Source organism: Diabrotica virgifera, chromosome 6 (genome assembly GCF_917563875.1).
Source record: "Diabrotica virgifera virgifera chromosome 6, PGI_DIABVI_V3a".
Classification (NCBI taxonomy): Eukaryota; Metazoa; Arthropoda; class Insecta; order Coleoptera; family Chrysomelidae; genus Diabrotica; species Diabrotica virgifera.
The window spans coordinates 91,740,188-91,749,665 of NC_065448.1; positions in this window are offsets into that span (position 1 = coordinate 91,740,188).

A 9,478-nucleotide genomic window follows, 5' to 3' on the forward strand; every position below is an offset into this window, starting at 1 on the left:
AGTGACCTAAATAGCCGATCTCCTCCGCACCCTCGCCAGACCATTCACGGGACAAACGTTCAGACGTGATCTGAACAAAACCAAATTCCACCTATCAGAACAGAAGATTTCAAATGGTTAAAGACAGATCAGGAAAAAGCAGACACTTTCGAAAAACACCTAGAGAAGTATTTCAGCCGCTAACAAACAGAGCAAATGAGAATGACGACATCTATAAATATTTAAATTAAATAGTCCTAATCTAATGAATCTTCCACCCAAATGTAGAACTCCTAATAAAATAAAAGGTCTAATAAAAAACTTCAATAAAAAGAAGTCGCCTGGACATAATCTGATTAGAGCCAACATTTTAAATGACCTACCCAGAAAAAGAATAGTAAGTCTAATACAAATCATTAACTCGATACTAAGAACAGGCTGCTTTGCTGCGCAATGGAAGTGAGCATAACTACGATCATTATGATTCCAAAACCAGGAAAACCTCCACATGAGATTACATCCTACCGACCCATTAGTCTATTACGAGTTATGTCCAAAGTTGCAGAGAAAATCAGTGCATGTAGACTGATTATTAGAACAACAATAATATACCTAATGACTACGTTTTTAATCTAGACTAAGTTTTCATTATTGATTATTAATTTTTGGTTATTCATTTTTGATTTACATATTTACTCTGATTGGAGTACGAAGGGAACCATTCTCGTTGGAACTTTACCGCGATGAGCAGATGGGACGTGAATTATAAATTGTAAAATTCCCACATCTTCCTTAGTCTAAGCATCCGTTATGGCTTGCAAATTGTAGAAGCCTCGGAGGTGTAACCAGGGAAGGTTCCCATTGTTTTCAGTCTAATTGGGTGTGGAGTAACATTATGTTGTTTTACATGCCATTAGATTGAAAACTTAGTCTTTTGCTAGCAGTTGCTGCTAGGACATCTATGCCATTGCGTTCGTTGCAATCCGTGACTGCACGCCGGGGTTTGTTTTGGTTGGATCAGAGAGAGCAGCATAATATGTGCCTCCTGATGAGAGACTAATAAGTTTCGAAACCGGTAGAGGTGCTTGCTGCAATCTCTGATTGGACTAGACTACGATGCGGGTGTATTTTCGTTTTGCAACGAAATTGAAAATGGTTATTCATTTTTAATATACCTAATCATCAGTTCGGTTTTCGCGAAAACCCCGACACAGCTGAACAAGTGCAGAGGATAGTAGAAAAATAAAAAAGATCAAAGCATACCTCGAAGAAAGACTATTTTATGCAAGATACGAGGAAAGTGTGTCTAACATCCTCAACATAAATGCTGGGCAGTTCGAATTCGTTAGGCAAAGTGACCAGTCGTATTCGAGTTTTGTGCGTTTATTATTGCGGAAGTGATTTAAAAAAAGAGACAATATAAATTTAGTTTTGATAGGATTTAGTTTAACACAATTATTAATTAGTAAGTAGTAATGTCCGAAAAAAGGGCGGCCGATAAGCCGCCCGATCAAAAAAACAGTGAAACTGATAACACGGAGAACAGGTATGTACAAATCGATTTTAATAATAAATATAGACCAGGCGATAAAGGGCCCTTTTTTGTTTTCGTGCAGCATAAAAATTTGAACCTAGGAAGGTTATTCCCCATTAAGATTGGCCATTTTCTTCTTGTTGATGAGAAATTGAAGAATAATGTAATTGACATTAAACCCGTTGGAATTAATAGAGTTAAAGTTATTTTCAATTCATTAGAAATAGCAAATTCATTAGTTAATCACGATGTTATTCTTAAAAATGATTTAATAGCATTTATTCCTAAATTCTACACTCATAAAAAAGGGGTGGTCAAAATGGTAGATACTTTCTTTTCCGAAGAATATTTATTAACTGCAATCAAATCAAACAGAGAGGTAGTGGGTGTTCAGCGTATGAAAAGGCGGATTATCGACTCTGATGGAAATGCGTGCTTAATTGATAGACAAATGATCATTATTGAATTTTTAGGGAATGAAATTCCTCAATGTGTACAAATAAATTTATGTAACTTCCGCGTTGAACCTTATGTACAACCCGTTGTACAGTGTTTCAAATGTTTGCATTACGGCCACACAGCCAAGCAATGCAAATCAAAAAATCAGAGATGCCGAAGGTGTGCAGATACCAGTCATACGGAAGAAGAATGTAAGGAAGAAAACATGTGCATTTATTGTAATAATACCAGCCATCCTTCAGTATCACGTGTCTGTCCTGTATACACAAAACAAAAAGGGATAAAACAAATTATGGCCTTAGAAAATATATCTTTTAAAGAAGCAGAACACATATATAACAACCCATCATATGCAAAAGTAACGACTAATAATAGATTTTCAATATTAAGTAATGATAATAATTTTCCGTCCCTACCAAACACTTCAGGTAATAGCTCATCTACTTTCACTATTAAAAAACCAAAATCAATGCCTAAACCAAACATTACAAAATCCATTAAGCGATCACATCCAACCTCTCCTACAGCTGATAATATGCCACCTAAAAAATCAAATAAACCTAGTCAAAAATCTAAACCCATTATTCCTAACCCCTACAGAGAAGAGTTTATAGATTATAAAGAAAAAACTATAATGCTAATTACATCTTTTATAAATAAGTTTCAAAAAAATTCTCAATTTTCACTTAATACTCTTACGGAATCCAACATCAGGGATTTTGTTGAGAATGCCTTCGTTTCAAACGATCCGACTGATATTATGGATACATTTAGTGAATCTGATTCAAGTGAAAAACAATTTTTTTAATAAGTACTTTTAATGGCTAACAAACAAATATTTAGAAGTCAATTAGTTATTTTACAGTGGAACAGTAGATCAATAACAACTAACAAAGGTAGTTTATTAAATTACCTTAATACAAACCACGTTGACGTAATCATTGTTTCCGAAACTTGGCTCAAGTCTAATAGTAATTTTTATATAAAAGGTTACAATTTCTATAAAAAATGTCGAGATAATGGTTATGGAGGCGTTGGTATTTTTATTTTACAAACCATAAACTATCAAGAATGTGTAATAGTCCCAAATTTTGAAAACGGCATTGAAGTATGTGCAGTATTTATTCCGGATATGAATATTTCTTTTGTCTCAATATACAAACCCTCTGATATAGTTGTGACAAAGAAGGATTGGTTAAATTTATTTCAACAGTTTAATATTTCTCGTACAATTTTTTGTGGTGATTTTAATGTACACCATTACAGGTGGGGTCCTATCCCGGAAGATCGTGGTGGAAAGGTTTTAATAGAAGTTATAGATATTTTGGAACTAGTTACTTTAAATGATGGATCACCCACTAGGGTAAATCCAAATGGCAACCACTCTGCAGTCGATTTAACCATTGTCTCTCCTTTCTTGGCGGATTTGATAAATTGGTCCGTACGAGAAGATACACTAGGTTCTGACCACTATCCTATACAATTTGAACTTCAGATTTCCCCTACATCTTTCGAAATAAATCCTGCATCCAAATGGAACGACTCTCGGGCTGATTGGTCTTTTTTCCAAGCACTTATTGAAAATGAAATAAATATTAACTTTCCTGTCAATGATCTAGATAACTGTCAACTGACAGAACATTTATTTGACGTTATATCTTCAGCAGCTTCTAAATCAATGCCTGTTAAAAAACCATTTCTTCCTTCTTCGCCAAGGCCCTACTGGTGGGACGAAGAGTGTTCAAAAATAGTAGAAGCTCGTTCCCAAGCCCTTAAGGTTTTTAAAAGACAAGGAAATTTTCCCAATTACCTGGTCTATCAAAATATTTCTGCAAAGGCTAAACGCATTTTCAAATTAAAACAAAGAAATAGCTGGGTGAATTTTATTAATGAACTTAATAGATCTACTCCACTTTCTAAAATTTGGAATTATATAAAATCAATCAGAAACAAATATCACCAACAAAAGAGACCTCCATTAAATAACGATTTAATTGAGGATGTTTTGAATCAGCTTGCCCCGCCCTCAGCCTCCAATGTCAACGTGGAAGATCTAAATAATTTTCATTTTCGGTCTACTTTTGATAGTACTTCTGAAGCTTTCACCTTTTCAGAGCTTTCTTTGGCACTAAAACAAACCAAGAACACGGCTCCTGGTTTGGACGGTTTTACCTATAAAATTTTACACAATCTTCCAGACTCAGCAAAACAAATCATTTTAAAAGTTTTCAACAACTGGTGGTTGAAACAAGATTATGCTGAGAGTCTTAAAAACATTGTCATATGTCTAATACAAAAGCCATATAAAGATCCAAAATTACCGTCATCATTTCGTCCTATATCACTTATGTCGTGTCTTACTAAAACATTTGAACGAATGATTAAATTTCGACTAGAATATTTTATTGAAAGCAATTCTCTTCTACCCATTGCACAGTACGGATTTCGTAGAGGTCATAGTACTATTGATGCATTGACTCATTTGGTTACTGATGCACAAATATGTTTTTCTGAAAATAAATACATGTTATGTTTATTTGTCGACTTAAAAGGTGCGTATGATGTGGTTGATTTGAGTATCTTAAAACTAAAATTGTGTGGAATGGGTATCAGCAAATGGGTAGCAACTGATATAATAAACTTGTTTTTAAACAGGAAAATATATATTCGTGATCACAAAAATGTACTCCACGGACCAAGAACGGTATGTAACGGTTTACCGCAGGGATCTATATTGAGTCCACTTTTATTTAACGTATACACAGCTGAACTGCATGGTTTGATGGATGACACTATAAAAATTATCCAATACGCGGACGATATTTGTTTTTATACCATCCAAGATTCATATGAACAATGTATTAGAGACTTAAAGCATATTTTCTACTGCATGCGTGATTGGTTTAATAATATGGGTTTTAGTATTTCACAGGACAAGACAGCGGTAATGTGTCTTACCAGACACAGACTAAAAACCTCTGATCTTTGTACCATAGGTGACATTACTATTCCCTTAGTGACAGAATATAAATATCTAGGTGTCCATATTGATAATAAGCTTTTATGGACGAGTCACATAAAACACGTAAAGCAGAAATGTGAAAAAGGGCTTAACCTTCTGCGCGTAGTTTCCAAATATAAATTTGGTGCAGATGTTAATATATCCCTTACATTTTATAAGTCCTACATTCGATCAATAATGGATTATGGATGTACACTTTACGCCTCAACTAGTAAGTCAAATTTATTAATTTTAGACAGAATACAGTATAAAGCAATAAAGATATGTCTAGGAACTATGGTCTCCTCACCAAATAGTGCAATTCTTGCTGAAGCACAAGAACCGCCCTTGTGTTTTCGTAGACAATATTTAGCGAACAAACAAATTATAAAATACAGGACGTTTAGTACATTTATGGTCAAGAAAATCGCAGATGTAGCAGTTCAGAGTTTTATAAACAAATATTGGAGAATTAAAAATTCTCCTCCACTTGCTGATGCCTTTATTTATACAGAAAAGCATAAAAAACTTATATATACCCTAAATAACTATCCATTATACGAAACAAACTTTGAAGCTTTAATACTTAAACCAACCATTATCATACCAAACTATCCGGATAATTCAAATCTCACAAAATTAATGTTCAAATCTGTACTTGGTAATCTAGGAGAAAATAAAACAGTCATATATACGGATGGATCAAAAAATAAAAATAAAACAGGCTGTGCATTTCTCGTTTCAGACACCAATCATGTTGAGGAATTTAAAGTTCCATATTATTTAACAGTTTTTAGTGCAGAAGCGATAGCCATAGGGAAAGCTCTAGATTGGTGCGAGGCTAATGTAACTTCATCTGTGATAATTGTAAGTGACTCTCTTTCAGTGTTGCAGGCAATTAATAGTTCCCCAATAAAACACTATAAAAATAATCTTATATTATCTATAAGAAATAGTATATTTAAACTGCAAGAGCGTGGTATAGGAGTTACACTAGTTTGGGTAAGGGGTCACTCAGGGATATCTGGAAATGAAGCTGTTGATCTTGCAGCCAAAAAAGCATTGAATTCAGAATTGAGTTTAAATATTTATAACTCATTAGATATTATTAATTTGTATAAGGAAGATGTTAGGGATAGATGGGAGGCTCATTACAGAACATCTTCATCCAATTCTGAAAGTCATTATTTTAAAATTCCCCCAGCATTACCAAAAATTATTCCACATATTAACACTTGGAATTATAATAGGCGACATTCGTCTATAGTATCTCGTTTAAAATTGAATCATGGACGTTTCCCAGCCCATTTGTTTCGGATAGGTATCATTGACTCTCCGCATTGTACCCATTGTCCGGAAAATCCTGTAGCCGATATAAATCATATTTTCTTAGAGTGTCAAAAATATACTGCATATACAGATACGCTGTATCAAGAACTAAGAAAACTTACAAGTCTACCGATTAGTATCACTACTCTATTAGCACAACAAGACAAAGGAATTTACGATATTTTAATTAAATTTATCTTAGAAGCTAAAATAGATATATGAAAAAGTAATTATACCTAGAAGATACAATCAATTTTAAATTAAAAAATTCTGTGGCAAATAGACATGGTCTAATGCCATCCACTCTCTCATCACACACACACACACATAAATGCTGGGGTCCCGCAAGGTAGCGTCTTGGAACCAATTCTCTACACAATCTTTAAACCTGATTTCTCAATTGGAGAAGAATCTACAATCGCAACAATCGCAGATGACATTGCAATTCTGGTCAAAAAACTCAGATCCCACAAATACGTGTACTTATTAGTACAGCTGAAATATTGTAAGAAAACATACATTTAATTAAAATATGGGCTAAGAAATGGAATATAAAGATCAAGAAAGCAAAATCAGTTAACGTAGTAGCTACCTACTTACTAAATATCATAAAGAAACACCGAATATCCTAATGCCTAACATTAACATTTCTAAAAATGATATAAAATATCTTGGATTACACCTTCACAAGAGGCTAACATTAGGAACACATATCTGGATGTAGAGGAAGAAATTAGGAGTAAAATTCAAAATGGTTACTCGACCGTAAATCCACCTTATCTCTATCTAACGAAATATTAGTATATTAGTGAATAAAGCAATCATCCTGCTCATCTTGACATACGTGATTGAACTGTGGAGAACTGCAGCAGACAGCAACCTAGCATTACTGGAGCGAATTCAATATAAGATTTTTCGTGCCACCACCAATGCGTCGTGGTTCATTCCAAATGCAGACATTTAGAGGGATTGAAAGATCCCTACAGTGAAGCACATGATCGTCAAATGCAGTGATAAATATTTTAGATGACTGGAAAAAGCACTTCAACGAGTTAGCAATAAATTTATTGGACAATTCCACACAACTAAATAGACTAAACATTAGAACTTTTTTGGAATTACCATTTTGAAAACAAGTATCTATACTTAGTTTTAGTTTTTAATAATAAACCCACTAGAAGTTGATAGTTATTTAACTAAAACTCTTTATATATTATATTTTCGCTTAACAAAAATGTTTATTAGTGTTAGGTACTTACTATGATGTACCAGATTATATTTTAAAATAAATAAAAAAATATCAGGTTCAATATCAATGCATAATTTTGGTTGTTTGCAAACATTAACTCACCTAAAATATAGGATTTATCTATTTATATCTAAAATTCCGTAAAAGTTCCTCGTGTCACGTAAATTTTCCTTCCCGTATAATACAAAAATTTAAAATATCGTCAAAGATTCTCCGAAAGTTGGATTATCTCATTTCCTGTAGCCGCGAGTGTGACATAGTCGCAATTAGTGACCTAAATGGTCGATCTCCTCCGCACCCTCGCCAGACCATTCACGGGACAAACGTTCAGACGTGATCTGGACAAACACTGGAATTTGTACCTTTTCATTACCCTCAAGTGTTTGGTGGTCTACTTCTTTTCTATTTCGATTCCATTCTTTCCTATAGTTCCGATACATTTAACACCGATTTGATCATTTATTTGTGTAACTGTAGTTTCGTTCTATTTTTGTCATTTTAAACTGGGACTACCAAATTTATTATATCATTTTTTATAACTTCGTTATTTTCACTATTTTAATGTTCATATAATACGACTATTCTGGAGCATTTATTAACATATATTATACTGATCATTTATGGATATATACCGATTTTGACAAACCAATCAAATTTATTTTATATGCTATTAAAAGTATCTAGACAGTATTGAAGCCGTAGAGGAAGATTCTGATATTTAAATTAATTTTGAGTAACTACATAGGTAACGTAAATATATCGTAAAGTTTTGCTCTTAGTAAATGTTTAAAACACTTCACCAGTTGGTAAATTGACTTGGTGAATGTCTCTTGTTCTTCACATAATCTAAATCTGAGCTAAATCCACTTTGGGATTTAAAAAGCTGGTATTGTTACACGAATTTAAAAAAAAACTTTTCGCCCAGCTTAATTACAGTCAAAGTTATCGATTTTTTTATTTAACTCACAGTTACTTCTATAATATAGATAATAAAATTATCCTTTAAAAGTGCTAGTTACCATACTCCGAAACGGCTTAACCGATTTTTATGAAATTTTACACGTTTTTTAATGGCCATCTGTATATTAACATCTTTAAAATTCTTGTATCTACTCTATGTCAATTATGTATAAGATTTTAGTTTGTGAAAACTGTCATTATAGATAGCAGTGCGTGAAGGATTTAAAGCGTGCGTGAAGTAACAATGTATTTTAAATGGGATTTACTTTTTCGCACACTTTCAATGGTTTTTTTGGCACTCTTTCATATATAATCAAATATCCTTAACTTTCGCGTTGTCATGGTGATGACAATATGAGCAATGACTTACAAAAAAAATTTTGACAGTTTTGTGGTTTGAAAGTAGTTAGGATTTTGAAATGTCAAAGTTCTAAAAATTGTAGAATAGAAATGAATTCCAGTGACGAAGAGTTACAGTTTGTTTATTTGTTTCTCGTAGATAAAATATTGTATGAAACTGTGCGTGAAGTACTTTTTGCGAACTTACGCGATGTATAGCACTCGCTCCGTTGTCGCTCGTGCTCTAAAAATCGCGTGCGTTCGCAAAAAGCATACTTCATGAACTGTTTCATTAATAACTATTATCGCAGTGTTAGGTGCCATTCTCCTCCGAGACGGCTTGGCCGATTTTTATGAAATTATATACTTATGTATATTGGGTAGGTCTGAAAATCGGCCGTAATCTATTTTTCATATTCCTAATTGATAACGGGTTCCCCCTAACATTTTTAATGTTAGGTGTACATAACGTACTCTACAAGACATATTCGAGTATGTACATACAAATGTACTGTACGAAAAAAATTAATGATCAAAATCCGAAAATGATTTTAATATGTCCCCTCCACCGACCCCGTGCCGATTTCGTTAAGACGTCTATTTTAAAGCTTTATTAACCACTGTGTTG